This window comes from Erinaceus europaeus, chromosome 11, assembly GCF_950295315.1.
Source record: "Erinaceus europaeus chromosome 11, mEriEur2.1, whole genome shotgun sequence".
In the NCBI taxonomy this organism is placed as follows: Eukaryota; Metazoa; Chordata; class Mammalia; order Eulipotyphla; family Erinaceidae; genus Erinaceus; species Erinaceus europaeus.
Window position 1 is genome coordinate 13,904,387 of NC_080172.1, and position 19,979 is coordinate 13,924,365.

Consider the following 19,979-nt stretch of genomic DNA (forward strand, 5'->3'; position numbering starts at 1 on the left):
GTGTCACTCTACAAATGGTACTTTTAACATACTTTTTGATTTCACCAAAAACACTGTTATGAAATATAAAAATAGAATACCAAAATAAAATAGTCATTGTAAGTCAACTTGGTTTTACAGTAATTATTTGTATAAGAAATTAAATTTTAAAATGAAAAATAGTTACGTCAATTCAAAGAAATGGAATAAACATTTAAATGTTTAAATTTAATTTTTAAAGTCTTTTAAAAACTTTTTTTTATTTTAGTAAAAGAGAGATACAGAGAAAGATATGGACAAAGAGAACTACTTAGCTCTGAATATGGTGGTACTGGGATTGAACCTGGGACCTTAGATTTATAGGCAAGAGAATCCTTTGCTTAGCCAACATTCAAATTCTTATTTACCCAGATGTTAAATATACCTTGTCTTATCCCTTAAAATTTTTTCATAATCATTATTAAAATGCTGAAACACACAATATATATGATGAAGTTAATCGTGCAAACAACTGGAAAAAAGTCAGTGCAATCATACAATTATTGACAAAAGGAAGTATTCATGAGCCTATTATAGGTACAGTTATGTCTTTCCAAAATTCATGTGTTAACTCACTAGATCCTCCAAATGTTGTTTATATGGAGACAGGCCCCTTTAAGAAAAACTGAGTTAAACTGTGATCTGTAAAATAGGGCCTAATTCACTCTGCTGATGTTCTTTTTAACAAGAGTTTAGGTCCTGCAGAATGATACACTCATGGAAATCACCTGAGGACACAGGGCCTGGAGGACAAAGAGAAGGTAAGAAGCCAAGGAGAGAATTCTCAGAAGAAACTAAGTTTACTAACATCTGATCTTGAACTTTTAACCTCTAAAACTTTGGGAAAATAGCTTTCTGTTATTCAAGCACTCCATTTGTTTCAACATCTCAAGTAAACAAATAGAGCCACCAATTAGTAACAGCTACTTTCAACCTAGAGCTGCATCCAAAGTAACTAAGTAACTAAAGATTTAAATTTAGTTAGGACAAGGCACTTATTTTATGTTACTATAACCAATTAATTAACTAGTTTGGCAATAGTATGATGATAAAGATATTTTATGCAATATATCAAGCTGAAGCCAAAAAAATCAATGTACTAGAATAGTTCTGATTATACATCCTTTTCATAAGACACCATTTAGTCCAAAACAAACAACTGAGATTTGAAGTTGACTTTTATTCATGTCAGTGTATTGGCAATCATCCCATGAGCTAATGTAACAATTGCTAACACCTTGTCAAATCACGGTGAGGATACAGCAAAGACAAATGATTTTTAAATGGAGACAGTTGTCTCTACTTATTTTGTTAATAAATGTGTTCACTGCTCCAAATTTGTTTTCATGAGAAGGAAAAAGAAAGTATTGTGAGGAAAAACTGTGTTGCTACTGGTTTGCAAGGCAGATGGAAATGTAGGGAGTATCAATGCTAGGAAATCTCACATTTCTTACATCAGCTAACTTGAAAAGTAGCACTTAGGTGGTTTACAATAGTCTAAATCATGCTATTTGTGTCATCAACATTCCACAACCTTTTTTTTATTACTTTGGAATTGTTCTTGCTTAAGCATTCTACACAAGTGAAAGTCTTGAAAGGCAATAATGATGTATGCAATCTTATTATCAAAATTGGTCCTTCCCTATGATTTTTTTTAATTTCTGTGACAATTTTTCAAAATAATTGTTTGTTGTAATTTGACACCTTATCACTTCTAAGAGAGGTTTAATATGTATCTTCTTGCATTCTTCATTATTTTTCTTCAGTGGCATTACTTTTGTGGACATTTGCTACCATAGCCTGTTACTTTAGACAAGGTTTCTGAGGTTGTTATGACTCACAGTACAATCCAGCAGGAGGAGGTGGTTCAACCTTTCCTGTGAGATAATAATTAGAGGTTGTTGCTGGAAACAACTTAAGCACACAAATAGACTAATGGAACATCTAACTTTTAAAAGGTATAAAACGCCCTTCATTTCTCTAGAGGAAGAATTATGTAACTAATATTGCATCAAAGTTATTACCCTTAATTATGGTATAAATAGAAACCTCTGTACCCATGAAATGTCCATTTAGCCTGATAGGAACCTATTCTTATTTGCAACCTTCTATAATCTGAAAAGTTTATTCTTTTTTTTTTTTAACATTTTTTGTTAATTTTTTTTTTACTTTATGAGAGAGAGAGAGAGAGGAAGAGAAAGAGGGAGAGAGAGAAAGAGAAAGAGAAAGAGAAAGAGAAAGAGAAAGAGAAAGAGAAAGAGAAAGAGAAAGAGACCAGAGCATTACTCTATCACTCTGGTATGTAAGTCTTGATGGATACTCTCTGGGAAGCTTCTTCTTCTTCTTCTTCTTCTTTTCTTCTTCTTCTTCTTCTTCTTCTTCTTCTTCTTCTTCTTCTTCTTCTTCTTCTTCTTCTTCTTCTTCTTCTTCTTCTTCTTCTTCCCCTTCCCCTTCCCCTTCCCCTTCCCCTTCCCCTCTCCTTCTCCTTCTCCTTCTCCTTCTCCTTCTCATTCTCCTTCTTCTCCTTCTCCTCCCCATCCCCTCCCCCTCCCCATCCCCCTCCCCCCTCCCCCCTCCCCTTCTCCTCCTCTCCCCTTCCCATCCCCTCCCCCTCCTTCTTCTTCTTCTTTCTTCTTCTTCTTTTTTTTTTTTTTTGCCTCCAGGGTTATCACTATGAATGCATGCACTATGAATCCATTGCTCCTGGAGGCTATTTTTCCCTTTTGTTACCCTTGTTGTTTATCATTTTTGTTATTATTGTTGTTGTTGGATAGGACAGACAGAATTTGAGAGGAGAGGAAGACAGAGAGAAGGAGAAAAAGATGGACAACTGCAGATCTGTTTCACCACTTGTGAAGTGACCCCTCTGCACGTAGGGAGCCTGGGGATTGAACCAGGATCCTTACGCAGTTCCTTGTACTTTGCACCATGTGCATTTAACCCGCTGCGCCAACGCCCAACCCCCTTTATGGGAAGCTTCTTACTGATAATAATGTTTATTCTTCTATTTTCATCTTCTTGCTATACTAAAGTAGCAGCTTAAATTCCCTCTTTCTACCTTTAGTAAGAGTAAAGACAAAATAGTTCATATTAGTGAACAAGCTAAAATCATTTGAATTAAAAGCTAAATATAGGGGGCTGAGCAGTGATAGTACCAAGCATAAGAATGCAGAAGGATTCAGGTTCAAGTCCCTGGGTCTCCATCTGCAGGGGTGTAGTTTCACAAACAGTGAAGCCGGTCTGCAGGTGTCCTTTTCTCTCCTTCTCTGTCTTCCCCTCCTTTCTCAATTTCTCCCTGTCCTATCCAAAACATTGAGAAAAAAATGGCCGCAGGAGCAGTGGATTCATAGTGCAGGTACTTGGACCCAGTGATAACCTTGGTGTCAAGGAAAGGGGAAAAAAAGGTGAAATATAAAGATGAAGTAGGACATTTGTTTTTTAGTAAGAGAATCTCAATTAATATTAAAAATACCACAGCAACTCATTCAAACTATCCATCTTATTAATAAAGTTCAATTTTCTTTTAAGTGAATATTTTAGCTATAATTTGCTTTGTGTATGTAAAAAGAACTTATCTTTCACCAAAAAAAAAATGGGAGGTCATCTATTACATAATATGCTGTTGTTATTTATTTTGTTCTCATCTGGACTTTACCACTAAGGACTAACTTTTTCAGATAGAAAGAGCCAGAGATACAGAAGCAGTAGAAAATGCACCACACTACTGAATCTTTTCCCAGTGCAGTGGAGATAGGACTTGAATCTGGATCATGCAAATGACACACGGACTATCTTTCCAACCCTATTATATACTGACTTAAAGGTCACTGTAGGAGAATCTTGAGAACTCATTAGGTAGGGCCTTGTTAGATGTTTCAGTCAAAAGCTGAGTCACTGCACCACACATTAGTGCCATGTAATGGACAGAAACTTCTGTACTGTGGTTTTACTTCCTCTCTGTCATTCTCTCTCCTTCTTTCCGTCATTCAATCTTTCTGTGGAAATTTTTTTTTTCTTGAGAGCAGAGAAATCACCCATGCTCTAGGATCTGACTCCGCAAAAACAATTAAATAAATAAACTTGCAAGACAGTTTTGGAAAATAGAATATACACTGACAAGAGTAGGTGGCAAAACACCTACATTAAAGAAAGAAAAATAGGGGCCAGGTGGTAGCACACCTTGTCAAGCGCACTTGTTACAATATGCAAGGACCCAGGTTCAAGCCCCCCAGTCCCCACCTGCAAGGGAAAAGCTTTTCAACTGGTAAATCAGGGCTGCAAATATCTCTCTTGTCAGGGAGTCGGGTGGTAGTGCAGCAGGTTAAGCGCACATGGTGCAAAGTGCAAGGACCAGCGTAAGGATCCCGGTTCCAGCCCCGGGCTCCCCACCTTGCAATAGAGTCATTTCACAAGCGGTGAAGCAGGTCTGCATGTGTCTATCTTTCTCTTCTCCTCTCTGTGTTTGCCTCCTCTCTCCATTTCTCTCTGTCCTTTTAAACAATGACGACATCAATAACTACAACAATAAAAAAGGGCAACAAAATAAAAGAGTATAAATAAATAAATACTAATAAAAACAAATATCTCTCTGTTTCTCTCCCTTATCCCCTCACAATTTATCTCAGTCTCTAGCCAATAACAAAGAAAGAAAAATATATTAATTAGGAAGTATTTGAGTAAAACAAAATTTATCTCTTTAATGAGTGAATAATGTGTTAGATTATCCACAAGCATACTAAGATTAATACTTCCTATAATCAAAAAGAGTATGTATAAGCCTGTGCTAAATATGAATATATATGGGACCTAGGTCAGAACAATGGGGTAAACAGTTAATGGTACTGATATATTTTCCTCAGGTTTAGGAGCTACTCTCTGCCCTAATGTATGTCTAGCCTTCTTCTCAACTCTGACACCATTTTCACAGACAATATTTTTAGTCCACCTGCATGTTATCAGGCTCAGGCAAAAATTACTAAAGTCACAGGTTCCTTGGAACATACCTCATATAGACTTCCTAGCTCCTTCCCACAAAGACCCCTTATTTTCATTGCTCCATTCCTATCTTTGGGTTCCTGTTAAACAAATAGTCCTTCTTTACATCTTACTGCCTTTCAGCCACCAAGTTGCAGATGCTACTATGATGCCATCCTGACTTCCCTGGGCAGACAGCCTCACCAATATCTCCTGAAGTCTCACCTCTCCAGAGCCCTGCCCCACTAGGAAAAGATAGAAACAGACTGGGGGTCTGGATCAACCTGCCAACATTCATGTCCAGTAGAGAAGCAATTATAGAAGCCAGACTTTCTACCTTCTGTACCCCATAAAAATTTTTTGGATGATATTCCCAAGAATAAGGAATTCTCAAATGGAGGAGGATGGGACACTGAACTCTGGTGTTGGGAACTGTATGGAACTTAAGCCCTATTTTATCTTACAGTCCTGTTAATCATTATTAAATAACTAATAAAAATTAAAAAGAAGAAATCATATATATATATGCTTGTTTACCAGGCTTTAACCTCCTTAAATATAAAGACAGATTTGAATAGTTGAGTGACAACTCTAACAAAATGCAAGAAATTATCAAGCTGACAATTCTGAAAAAAACTGGGATAAAGTTCTCTTTGACTTTGCTTAGCCATATTGGAATTCTTGTCATCTGTATTCCAGAGACTCCACTGTGTGTGTGTGTGTGTGTGTGTGTGTGACTGTGTGTGTGTGCCTGCTTCTACCTGTATGTGTCTATATGAAGACATATCCAAGTACACTAACTAGCTTACACTAAAGAAAGGAGAAGCACGTCAACTTTATTCCTGGAATGTACAGCATCAGGGCCTATGAGTTCATGAAACTAAAGTAATGTTGACTAATTCCATGAAATTGGAATTGTCCACACATAATTATAATTTCACACTGCATCAAATGTTGGTGCCACTGAGTAAACATGTAGGTTTGGCTTTTGATGCAAGGAAGAGGCAAGGGTTGAATATTCCAGGCAAGAGTAAGTCAACACCTACCTTTCTTTCTCTTCAAAGATATTTTGGGTCTGCTTTCATGAATGAAACTTTGTCCAGTATTTTACAATTAGTGATTTGGCAATGCAAGTTTACATGTAGGTGGAGTATTTGTTAGCCAAGAGTTAAACTGAAGTCCATACTTCAGAAACTTGTAAATTTTAAGAAAACAGATCGTTGACTTGGTTCTTTGTCTTTGTATCTTCCAAGTTTGTTTTTTAATGTTTAGATCTGTTCACAGTAACAAAACAATACAAAGTAAGTAAAAGAAAGAGTTTTAAAATTTATTATGAAGTGTTCTCCGGTCTGGGGGAAAAAAATCTCAACTACTTACAGAAGAGAATCAGGATTCAAGGCTAATTTCTTAGTTAAAGAATTAGACCAAAGACTGAAAAGAGAAGATTGTTACATTATGAAAATAATTAATATCTATTAGTTTCAATATTTATAATAAATAATGAATATGAAAACAGTCAGGTGTTATAAAATGGCATATATATAACATGTGGGGAAATTAGAATTTGAATGTTGGGCTGGGGAGATAGCATAATGGTTTTGCAAAAGATTTTCATGCCTGAGGCTCTGAGATGTCATATTCAATCACCAGAACTACCATAAACCAGAACTGATCAGTGTTCTGGTCTCTTATTCTGTGTATTTTTCTCTCTGATCTCTTTAATAAATTAATTAATCAGTTAACTAATTAAAACAAAACTGAGCTTGAGGAATACCCCCCTGGCCTTATTATTGTTAATGACAGATCAGTCATCTATCAGCTTGATAGAAATAGTGAGGATGGATTATTAGGATAAAAGCTAAAACAAAATAGTTGACAAAAAAAATATTTTGACTAGATAGTTTAGAATCATTGTTTAAACACTCCAGATTTTCCAACTCTATGTCAGAAGTACAGGAGAGGGAATTGTTGATTTTGGCAGGTAATCTCTGGCTAATACAGTTTTGCCCTTTTGGGTGATGCAGCATTTCTGAGCTCTCTATCTTCATATATTTCTAATGCAAAAACTTATAACACTGGCTGTGGGGAGTAGGGGTGGCTATAGCTACTGTTACCTTTGAACTGTGTCAGATGACTAGCCATGGACATAGGTTTCCCTACTGAGAATCATTCATCCCTCTGTGATTCATGGTAGAAGTTCAGAAAGTTTTTCCAGAGGTAGATGAGAAGATTACTTCACCTGCATTCTCTCATAAATATAACAAAAACGGTGAGTGGATTGAAAAAAAAATGTTATGGCTGTGGATTGAGAAAAAAAAGTTATGTCTAGGGAGTCCGGCTGTAGTGCAGCGGGTTGCACATGGCGCAAAACGCAAGGACCAGTGGAAGGATCTTGGTTCCAGCCTCCGGCTCCCCACCTGCAGGGGAGTCACTTCACAAGCGGTGAGGCAGGTCTGCAGGTGTCTATCTTTCTCTCCCCCTCTGTCTTCCCCTCCTCTCTCCATTTCTCTCTGTCCTATCCAACAACAATGACATCAATAACAACAATAATAACTACAACAATAAAAACAACAAGGGCAACAAAAGGGAATAAATAAATAAATAAATGCTTTGAAAAAAATTGTTTAAAAAGTTATGGCTTGGATCCAGGAAATGTTCTCAGTGCCAGTTAGGAAACTGACTTGTTCAAAGGGAATATTGGTGTCACCACTGAGACAGGGAGTGTTTGCTTGTGACTTCCTGTCCTACTCTCATTTCTTTAGACTTCTCACCATTTTTATGTTCAGAGCATTTATGCTGTGGGTGCCTATGTATGTGTTTCCAACATAATAACAGAAATCTCTTTCTCTGTCTCTCTCTTTCTTTTTCTTTCTTTCCATTTTATTGGAATATTGAGGAACACTATATTGAACTAAAGACCTCAAGCATTCTAGTCCAAGCTGCACAAATGATGCATTTAATTAATTAATCTATTGGCGTTTTTTTTCTTTAAAACTATTACTGAGTTCTTAAAAATAATGAATTTTTCTTTTTAAATTTTTTCCCTTTTGTTGCCCTTATTTTTTGTTATTATTGTAGTTATTATTATTCTTGTTATTGATGTCATTGTTGTTAGATAGGACAGAGAGAAATCGAGAGAGGAGGGGAAGACAGAGAGGGGGAGAGAAAAACAGACACCTGCTTCACCGCCTGTGAAGCGACCCCCCTGCAGGTGGGTGGGGAGCAAGGGCTGGCTCCAACCGGGATCCTTACTCTGCTCCATGCACTTTGCACCATGTGTGCTTAACCCGCTGCACTACCATGAGAATCCCTGAATTTTTCTTTTAAATATCAATCACTAGGTATTCTTAACTAAAGATATTTCTTTTATTTATTTTAGTATTTTTTTCTTTATTATTTTTTAAATTTCTTTATTGGGTGATTAATGTTTTACATCCAACAGTAAATACAATAGTTTGTAGATGCATAACATTTCCCAGTTTTCCACATAACTATACAACCCACACTAGGTCCTCTGTCATCCTTTTGGACCTGTATCCACCCCCCCCCACCCCAGAGTTTTTACTTTGGTGCAATACACCAACTCCAGTTCAGGTTCTACTTGTGTTTTCTCTACTGATCTTGTTTTTCAACTTCTGCCCGAGAGTGAGATCATCCCACATTTATCCTTCTGTTTCTGATTTATTTCACTTAACATGGTTTCTTCAAGCTCCATCCAAGAACGACTGAAAACGGTGAAGTCACCATTTTTTACAGCTGAGTAGTATTCTATTGTGTATATATACTACAACTTGCTCAGCTACTCATCAGTTGTTGTATACCTGTGTTGCTACCAGGTTTTAGCTATTATAAATTGTGCTTCTAAGAACACATGTGTACACAGATCTTTTTGGATGGTTGAGTTGGGTTCCTTAGGATATATCCCCAGGAGAGGAATTGCAGGATCATAGGGTAGGTCCATTTCTAGCCTTCTGAGAGTTCTCCAGACTGTTCTCCACAGAGGTTGGACCAGTTGACATTCCCACGCACAGGTCAGGAGGGTTCCTTTGACCCCACAACCTCTCCAGCACTTGTTGCTGTTACCTTTTCTGATGTAGGGCATTCTCACAGGAGTGAAGTGGTATCTCTATTTATTTTTCAATAAAAGAGAGATACAGAGAGAAAAGACAGAAGTAAACTACAGAGCACTAGTCAACTCTGGCTTACGGTGGTGCTGGAGATTGAATTTAGGACCTCGGAGTTTTGGGCATGAAAGTATTTTCCATAACCATTGCACTGTCTCCTCCAGCCCCTACTATTTTTTAAATTAATTTACTCAAAGGATTCTTGTGACGAGGGAACATTTCTACATTTCCCCAAGATAGATGTCTGCACACTTCTCTTTCTACCAAAAGGCCATTCTTTTTACAAAGGGGTTTAGATTCTCAGCCTCCATTTAGCACACCTTATTTCTTCCTTCTGAGTCCCCAGATTGGCTATGATTAAATTACAGTCCACTGAGGTTTCACCACGTATTGCCCTTTCATTTTTTTTTGATATCATTTATGACCGAGAACATCCATCACTTAATTTAATTTTTTTGTTGTTATTCCAAGGGCCTTGAACATATACTTTTTTTTATCCTTCCTAGGACCACTTCTTCATTCTTTTATTTCAAATAAACAGGCAGATAAAGAAACAGTGAGGTCCACTTTGAAATAAAAAGAAAGTCAAATAAAAAAATGATTATCTTTTCTGGAAATAAAATAAAGACATAAGATATCAGAATACATGGGGCATAGCAACATGAATTCTAAGAAGAGAAGTAACAGTACCAGGCCTAACTCAGAAAGTAAGAAAAGGCACAAATAAATAATACAAACTCACATTTGTTTTTGTTTTTGTTGTTGTTGGTGGTGGTGGTGGTGGAGTGTGTGTGTGTGTGTGTGTGTGTGTGTGTGTGTGTGTGTGTGTGTGTGTGTGTGTATTGCTTCTAGTCACTAGAACTCCATGCTGGCGCTATGAACCCACTGCTCCTGGCAGCCATTTTTTCCTCCCCCTCCTCCCTAGGACAGAGAGAGGAGGGGAGATAGAGGGGGAGAGATAAAGGCACCTGCAGAACTGCTTCACCCCTTGTGAAGTGTGTCCCCCTGAAGGTGCGGCTTGGGAGCTCGAACCCATATTCTTGTGCAGGTCCTTACAATTAGTAGTATGTGCATTTGACTGGTGCACCACTGCCTGGCTCCCAAACTCACATTTGAAGGGTCTTGAAAAAGAATAAGACATCTGAAGTGGAAGAGGAGAAATGATACACACTAGGTAAAATAAAATTTAAAGCATAAATGAATATAAGAGATCAGTGAAACTGAGAGCTGGTCCTCAGAAAGCATGAATAAACCAATGACAGTCACGAGCAGTGAAACAGTCCATAAAAGTCTCCCCCAAAACAGAAACTTAGGACTCGTTCTTAACAAAATTTCAAAGAGGAGATCTAGAATATATGATGCCAGGGACAGAACCTGACATCTCAGGCATGCAAGTCCTGTGCTCTACTGAGGATTTATTTCCCCGGATGCCACATATTTCAATTGTAAGCCATTTCAATCTAATTTTTGTTCTGGAGTAACCAAAATGTAATAGAGAAACATGACGGATGCTGAAAACCAAGTGTTTTCTAATATTTTAGATTACATAAGCAGGGCACTCTCACACTAGTGCTCACACCTTATTATTCTGGAGGGAACTGGGTTCAAGTCCCCTGGTTCCCACCTGCATGGGAAAATCATCATGACCAGTGGAGGGATACTGCAGGTGTCTTTCTATTTCCCTTTCTCTTCCCTCCTTCCCTCTTCTATAAAAAAGTAAAAAGAGAAACAGCCAACACCATGTACTGTAGATTCATAACACCTGCGTTGAGCCCCAACAGTAACCCGGACAAACAAAACAAAAACAAATAAAAACTCACAGATTTCCTTTTACTATTTGACAATAGTTTTACACAAAGAAATATTCATGGAGAAGTGAAACATAGGGAGAAAACTTGATACTCAACAAGTGGAGAGGAATAGACAAAGGCTGATGTGGGTGCCCAATACTAGGACACATGATTTTTCTATAACAGAAGGCTAGCATGTTGTTTAGTTATTTCTCACATGATGGCATTGTCCAGTAAACATCTTGTAGTACTAACAGAATTATTGATATTCATGACATTTTTATGAATAATTAGGATGGATATAAGAAGCCAGTGAGTTCTCTGCCTCTGCCACATGAGAACAAAGCAGGCCTAATTATCTAGTCCTAGGAAGTCAGTGCCAGTGTGGATTTATGTTCCCTTCCAAACTAGAATATAGCATCGCGATTGATTTTCTTTTCTTTTTTTTCCCAATTCTAATTTTCCAGACCTATTAAAATGACTCTAAACCATTCTGAAAGAAATAATATTGGCTTTCTCCCATTATTCCTTTCTTTTCTCCCTTGTCTCTTTTCCACTAAATCAAATTAATCTGCTTTAAAAATAGCAAAGATAAGTGATTATATAATCATCTAAGGGAGGCAGGAAGCTGTGGGACATACGGCACAAATGGAATGCTTACACATCAGGCATATTTAGACAATATGCATGTCAACTCAAGTCCTTCATGACCCAGTGCTGTGGGGATGCAGCAAATGGAGGTGGGGGAGGTTCTCTCCTTATGAGACTCCTGGTGAAATAAAGCTCCCTCTCAGGGGAGAGAAATGCTTCCACAAGTGCAAAGAAAAATGTTAAGATGCCACTCTGAGCTCCTGTCACTCAGTATTGCAGACTGGAGGCAGTGAGGAGTCTCTGTGACTTAATTCTGACACAGAAGAGAAAGGGAAACTTAACATAATAATAATAATAATAATAATAATAATCTCAGCTGGTACTATCATTACGGCTTTTAAAATTCCTCTTGAGACTTGTCTTTAATTTATATGGGAAAAAAATACAACTTAATGAAAAATCAATTAACTCTAGTCTGATAAAGAGTGGAACTTCACTGTAAGAGAAATTAGTTCTATTCAGCCTAACCCCATTCCTGAAAATCCAAACTGCAGTGCTTCCTATCCCCCACTCCCCCCAAAAAAAACACACCAAATTTTGACCAAAGAAAAGTAAGTTGAGGGGAAGAATGATATTTTGGATGAACACAGCTATTTTAAGGAGCCACCAGAATTTGCATTTCTAGTCTATTAGAAGATAAAATGAAGGGAAAAAAATTTAAATGCATATACATATATACATGTGTTAAAATCTAATTTGGGGTCACAGCTGTAATTGCAAAAGCTTTGGATCGCGTGTCATGCTGGAATAATGTTGTGTTAGTGAATGTAAAGCATTCAGCATTACTTTATGCCTCATTGCATCCTAAGTGTGATGCTATTTCAATACAACACCTACCACTTTTAGGTCTTTATACTTAAGTATGTCTTGCTGGATGAAATCAAGCTACAAATTGGATGAAATTGGGTCCTCCCAGTTGATTCTATTGCTAAAAATTCAAAAACCTAATTGTTTTCAGAGTCCAATTCCATGAATTCAGAATTCAAATTGTCATGATTTTTTGCACTGAAAAATAAATACAAAAGCTCAACTTGCTGCAGACATAAAAAGCAGATTTTTTTTTTTGGTTCACAAAAATAAGCTTTTTTTTTTTCCACATAAGCACTGAAAATGGCTAAGCAATGATAGAAGAAAATATAAACTCAGGGAATTTGAGACATGGTGTATGCAATTACCCAGGGAAAAAATGTCCTTCATTCAAATGATTCCAGCCAAAATAATTTACAGAAAATATGTTGTGTCCAGTTTCTTTACATGTTTATATGGTATCTAAAAAACGTAGTATTATTGACCAAAGATAAAAGGTATTCATACATAATAGCAACAACAGCAACTTTGTTCAGTTACTGAAGAAGTAAAATAGTAAATAAAGCCACAGGAAAAAAGTACTTCAGAGTTTTAAGTAAATACTGATAGAAAGTAGTCTCCCCACCCACCCAAACAAAAGAAATACCATTGATGATTGTGACCATAACGGTTTATTATTTTCCCTCTATACTATTGCCTTCTATTTGTAGCCTACACCTAGCTGTCTAGCTTCTCTGCTCAGTGTAGTGATTTATGAAGTTATTACCTTAAGTGAGTAATCCAGTAGCTAGTTCTAGGTCTGTCCTAGAAGGGTTCTATGTACCTACATCAATCACTGCTTTCGAGTCCTTAACACACCTAGATACTATCACAGCAGCTAAATGGGGCCACATTTGTGACTTCGCTAACTGACTGAATGAACTTACGTAATAATCAAGGCAATAAATATATAATATATCAACTTTTCAGGGCCAGCTGCAACAAAGCGACTTGGAAGAGCTAGAAGAGCACTGTAGTAAGGCTTTTTTTTTTTTTTTTTTTCTCTATGAAGCCTTTGCTATTTGTTGATTTCACATTTGCGAGTTCTTATACTCAGTGAAACGTCTTTGTGCACCTCAGAGGTGATGCACTGGCTTTAAAGCACGAGTTCCTGAGTATGATCCCCACCATAACATGTGCCAGCGTGATTCATTAGGTCCCTTCCATTCTCTCTTCCTCGCCTCGCCTCGCCTCCTCTCCTCTCCTCTCCCCTCCTCTCCCCTTCTCTCCTCTCCTCTCCTTTCCCCTCCCCTCCCCTCCCCTCTCTTCTCCCCTCCCCTCCTCTCCCCTTCTCTCCCCTCCCCTTCTCTCCCCTCCCCTCCTTTCCCCTTCTCTCCTCTCCCCTCCCCTCCCCTCCCCTCCCATCCTCTCCCCTTCTCTCCTCTCCTCTCCCCTCCCCTCCCCTCTTCTCTCCTCTCCTCTCCTCTCCTCTCCTCTCCTCTCCTCTCCTCTCCTCTCCTCTCCTCTCCCCTCCCCTTCTCTCCTCTCCTCTCCTCTCCTTTCCCCTCACCTCCTCTCCTCTCCCCTCCCCCTCCCCTCCTCTCCTCACCTCTCCTCTCTTCCCCTCCCCTCCCCTCCTGTTTCCTATTCTCTCTCATAATTTTTTTAAAATCTTGACAACATTAAAATATATTTTAATCTCCCAACTCAGTACTCAGCCATCAGTATTCAGCATGTTCACATTTATTTGTAGTCACATATAGATTGGTGAAAATGTTGAGTCTACTGCTGAACTGAATAATAAAGTTCAATAAGCGAACATTCGGCCTTTTGGTTTCAGCTCACGTATTATACATGACTTAGATCAGAGGCCTATAAGCACATGACTATGCACTTATTCAAGGAGCAGTGGCTTAGAATTCATTAATTCTGTTTTATCAGTGAGTGACTTTATACCATATAACTACTGTAAATAGCAATAGTGAGAGACATGGAAAGATATTATGAGAGTGTATATATCATACACTCATACACATTACATTGTATAGGAATGAACTAGTAGATTATTAAATTACAGAAAAAAGCAGCCACACCCTAGACCATAAACTGCAATTATCTTACTAATTATGGTTTTTTGTTCAAATACCATGAATTCAAATTTTAAAAATAAAATGATAATTTAAAAATGATTATGTACATAGTAATATGTTTATACTGCTATTTGAGATGTTATAAAACTCACAAAGAAATGACTAAATATGTCTAAATTACAATAGAATGTTAATGGAGAAAAGGCATAGGGAAATATCAAACAGAACATTTTGGTGAACCAGATCATTTTTAGTAATAAGTACAGCCAGTCGGAAAAAATAAAATTGCATAGTTCTCACAGATCAGACTCTAATGGAAATATCTCCATATTTGAGATACTCTCTCCTTCATCAGGATTTTGACAGAGAGAAAGCCGGCATTGTGTGAAGAATTCAATGAACAAGAGAACTACAAATCACATAAAATGGAGGACAGAGAGATAAAATGGATCTAGAATCAGAGAGAACATGTATGCTAATGGACTTCTCTTGAATTTATTTATGAGTCTCCTACAGACGACAAGATATTGTGCATTGCTAGGGCGTAGGAGTAACAAAAACAAACAGGCAGATATTATAGCTTGGTAAATGTTGGCTAAGAGCAAAAGACAAATTGATAACAGTGATATACAACTTAAAAATGAGTAATATTCCAGAATACATTCCTTGCCAGGTATTGTTAAAGCACATGACATATACCATATGGCAGGATGGAGAGTTCAGTCCAAGAAGTGAGTACAAAGGGAATCACCAGAAGTGCCCCTTTTAAATTTTCACTAAAAGGGGGCCAAGTGGTAGCACACCAGGTCAATCATATACACATTACCATGAGCAAGGCCTCAGGTTCAAACCCTGCTCCTCATCTGCAGGAAGCTTTGTGAGCAATGAAGCAAGGACTGCAGGTGTCTCTCTGTCTCTTTGTTTCTCTCTCTATTCCCTCCCCTCTCAATTTCTCTCTTTCCTATCAAATAAAATTAAAAGAGAGGCGGGAGAGAGAGAGGAAGGATGGGAGGAAGGACGGGAGGGAGGAAGGAAAAATGGCCTTGAAAGAAGTAGATTCATAGTTTAGGCACTGAGCCCCAGCAATAACCCTGGTAGCTACAAAAAATAATAACTAAATAAATAAATAAAAGTTCACTGCAAATAAAAGTAAAACATTAACCCAGTTTTTTTTCTCTCAAATTTGGATCACTAATTCTAGCTATTGAATTTTTTTAAATAATTTGAGAATTTCCTTCCTTTTTTTTTTTTTAGAATCTCCTTTCTTGATAGATGATTTTAATACATTTATTTATTTATTTATTTACTTATTTATTTATTGCCTCCAGGGTTAGCTAGCGCTGGGGCCAGCACTACGAATCCGCTGCTCCTGGTGGCCATTTTTTCCATTTCTTTTTTTAATAGGATAGGACAGAGAGAAATTGAGAGAGGAGGGGAAAATAGGGATAGGGAAAATAGGGATGCCTGCAGACCTGCTTTACTACTTGTGAAGAGACCCTTCTGCAGCTGGGGAGCCAAGGATCAAACTGGGATCCTTGTGCAGGTACCTGTGCTTAGTGGTATGCTCGCTTAATCCTAGGGTACTACAACCCACCCAGCAACCCCGGCCTTCTGTGTCTTCTTTATTTATCTACTTCCCAGCTGGTAAGAAGACAATTTGATGTTCCTGGTATTCAGTCAAACATTAATGTATTTTCATATTTATAATTAGAAACTCTTCAGAGCCATGATCATGGACTATAGGCATCTGTTTTAAAGAGATACAACCCCCACCCCCACAGTGTGAGTTAGGCAGGGGTGACAAATTCCCCTATAATGTTATGATTCGCAATTCCTTAATAAAATTGACCATCAGCTTTGTACTATGTGTTCCATCAGGACACATGCTATTAAAATCCGTAGCATTTGGATTGCATTACTAATATATTCATACATGACACCTGAAAGAAGTTGAATTTAGTGACTTTACTTCTTGATAAGTCTTACTCTTCTTTTCTTGTCCTTTCCATCAGTCAATTCAAACTGCACATGAAAGTATCTGAGCCACTCTTGGAAAAAGTATTATAACTGGGTTAAAATGACAAAAATGTAAAACTTAATTTTCTAAGTAAAATGAGTAATGACAAATTTTATCTTTCAATTCCTACTAATTTCTTGGGGAAAAGCACATGCCAATCAATTCTTGCTTGATATTAATATGGTTACTTAGTGAAAATATAACTCAAGAATAGAGACATTCTCATTTTTTTCCCATTTACGTGGTCATTCAAAAAAAATGAAGTTATGCTTGGTTCTTCCCCCACACCCCCAGATATACACATTCACACTCACACAGCAGCACTTGCCATTTTACTGAATTTAATGAAAGGATCAGAAACCTATCTGTTAAGGATTATGAGAAGAAGAAAATAATGGCATCACTCAAATGAAAGATTCTTAATATCAGATGTATAAACTGCATATACATTTGTGAACTCGATTTCTTTAGAGGGGGCAACTTACAGAAACGCTGGCTGATGGCAAACTCAAAATAAGTACTGATGAAAGATATTCCTATCCATTGGCTTCTTTATTGTCTATGACAGTTATCATGCACCAAAATAGTTGTGTCATTGTACATAAGAACATAGACTTAAGAGCCTAAAATATTTAACACTTGGTCCTTGCAACAAACACGTTTTGTGATCTTTACCTTAGAATTTCTGAAGTAATATGGAACAAAATTTTAAATCCTTAATCCATCAGTGTAATCTTAAATGAGCATAGTTACATAGATGGTGCTACAAAACTAGATGAAGAGAAAGAATATAGACAAAACATTTTTAAAAATTTTTTATCTTTATTTATTGGATAGAGACAGCCAAAAATACAGAGGGAAGAGGGTGATAGAGAGGGAGAGAGACAGAGAGACATCTGCAGCACTGTGTCACCACTTGTGAAGCTTTCCCCCTACAGGTGGGGACCAGAGGCTTGAACCTGTATCCTAGTGCACTACAATGTAAGCACTTAACCAAGTGCGCCACCACCTGGCCACAGACAAAACATTTACCATGTGTTAAATCTCAATTATGTATAGCTCAGTTTGAACCATAAGCAATACTGGTGCTAAGAAATCAAGCAGTGATATAAATGAAGGGGAAAAAGAAAAGAATATACACCCTTATGCTTATAGTTGCATTATTTACAATAGCTAATGTAGGATAAGCCACCATCAACAGAGAGGATGCTTCATGAAGGTAAGACAGTGCTCCAGGTGTTTCTCTCTTTTTCTCTCCATATCTGTCTTTCATCATTATCAAAAGAAGTAGAAGAAGGAGGAGGATGAAGTGGGTGGGATGGGATGGGGTGGGTGGGGTGGGGTGGGGTGGGATGGGATGGGGTGGGTGGGGTGGGGTGGGATGGCATGGGGTGGGATGGGGTGGGATGGGATGGGATGGGATGGGGTGGGGTGGGGTGGGGTGGGGTGGGGTGGGGTGGGGTGGGGTGGGGTGGGGTAGGATGGGATGGGGTGGGGTGGGGTAGGTGGGTTGTTATGGGGTGGGATGGGGTGGGATGGGGTGGGGTGGGTGGGATGGGATGGGGTGGGGTGGGGTGGGATGGGATGGGGTGGGGTGGGGTGGGATGGGGTGGGGTGGGGTGGGATGGGGTGGGATGGGGTGGGGTGGGATGGGGTGGGATTTGGTGGGGTGGGGTGTGTGGGGTGGCTGGGATGGGGTGGGGTGGGGTGGGGTGGGGTTGGATGGGATGGAATGGGATGGGGTGGGGTGGGAGGGAATGGGAAGGGATGTGAATGGACCAGGTAAGAGATGTGACTGAAGAGCATTGAAGAACCAGATTACAATAGGTCTATTAGGACAATTAAGAAGATTGATTTTATTCTAAAGGCACCTTCCAAATTACCATCTCTGCTCTCCAAGAGAACAGTTATGAAAGTGTTAAGAGTGGTCATAGATGGCCCTATTAAAATCCAAAGTCAGGACACACAGAAAACTTTTTTTTTTTCTGTTTCAAACGTTTAGGTTATTAAGAATCACAGAGGCTCTTGTGGACTCACCTAGAGAAGTCACCACAATTGCTAATTTTGTTTCTATATTAAAACATGTTTTAAATTCTGAACAGTTAAGAAAATTCTTTAGAAGCAAAAATCATAAAATTGGGGACAATTCTCAGTTTTAAGTATATTTAAATTTATGTCTCAGTGTCAACATATTCAACTCTGAAAGGCAAGTTCAAAGTTTAAGTATGTGTGTGTTTTAAACCTAGTCGTCAGTCATCTAAGGGATGACCCACTGATGCTGAAAACAAAAACAAAAACTTTGTTTATTGGATAAACAGGCAGAAATCGAGAGGGAAGAGGGAGATAGAGGGGGAGAGACAGAGAGATTCCTACAATATTGCTTCACCACTCGAAAAGCTTTCCCCCTGCAGGTGGGGACCCAGGGCTCGAACCCAGATCCTTGTGCATTGTAACATGTGCACTCAACCAGGTGCACCACCACCCAGCCCCTCAACTACTGATGCCTCTCAATCTCACTTTTGGTTCAGAAATTACACCAACAATTTTTTTTAATTTATGTGTATATTAGTAAGATTTATTTAGTTCTTCCCTTGTCTACTTTCATTTATTTAAATTTGATTATGCTCAGCGGGCATGTGGCTATATTTCCCAAGCTGCCCCCCACCCCATCTTCTAAAAATAAATAAATAAAGAGAGCTTCTGAGATGGGGGAAATATATAAATTAATTAAATTTGATATTTTCCTCCTACAAAATGTTCTTTTCCAGATTTTCTGCCTACTACTTGGCTACATTCTTTGCTGTCTGTGCAGGAGGTGTAAATAATATGCATACCTTGTAATTGGTGTAATTAACAGACCTCTTGGTTACTCTGCTGCAAAAGGTCTCCTGTTTCACTGGAAAAGTTTAAGGAACCAGATTAGATATTAATGACCTGTCCACACCTGGACAGAACTTTTTTAGGTTCAATTCACTACAACTCACCTGCAAAGTGATCAGAGGTATCATCTGCAAAGCAAACTTAATAATCATTTTCTAACTCGTTTGCAGCTAATTCAGTGGTGGCATTTTTTTCAATGCAAGAGGAAAAAAATAAGTTATTTTTAACAACTCTAGAAAAAGAAATCTTGCTTTTAAACTTTGTTCCTCTCCTGATGTCAAAGCAGATTGCCCAGCTAATTAGAGCCCCAAATTCTCAGTTTAGAACCCCAAGCTTTCCTGAAGCCATTGCCTTGACCTTGTTTACAGTGAGTCTAAACTATTAAAATATTCCAAATATCAGATAGCATGATACCCTGGGTAATTTCCTCCCTCCTGCCCAAATAGGCTTTTTTAAAAAATCAATTGTATTTAGTAAATCTTAGAAGACAAGACTTGGGCATGTCTGGGATATGAGTAGGGGTCTAAACTCTGGTTTGTGTATAACTTTAGGCTGGTTGCTAAGCTACACTGGGCTACCATTACCCAATAAAATACATAATGCCCAGTTAAATGTTAATTTAAATAAATAACGAATGTTTCACTGTAAT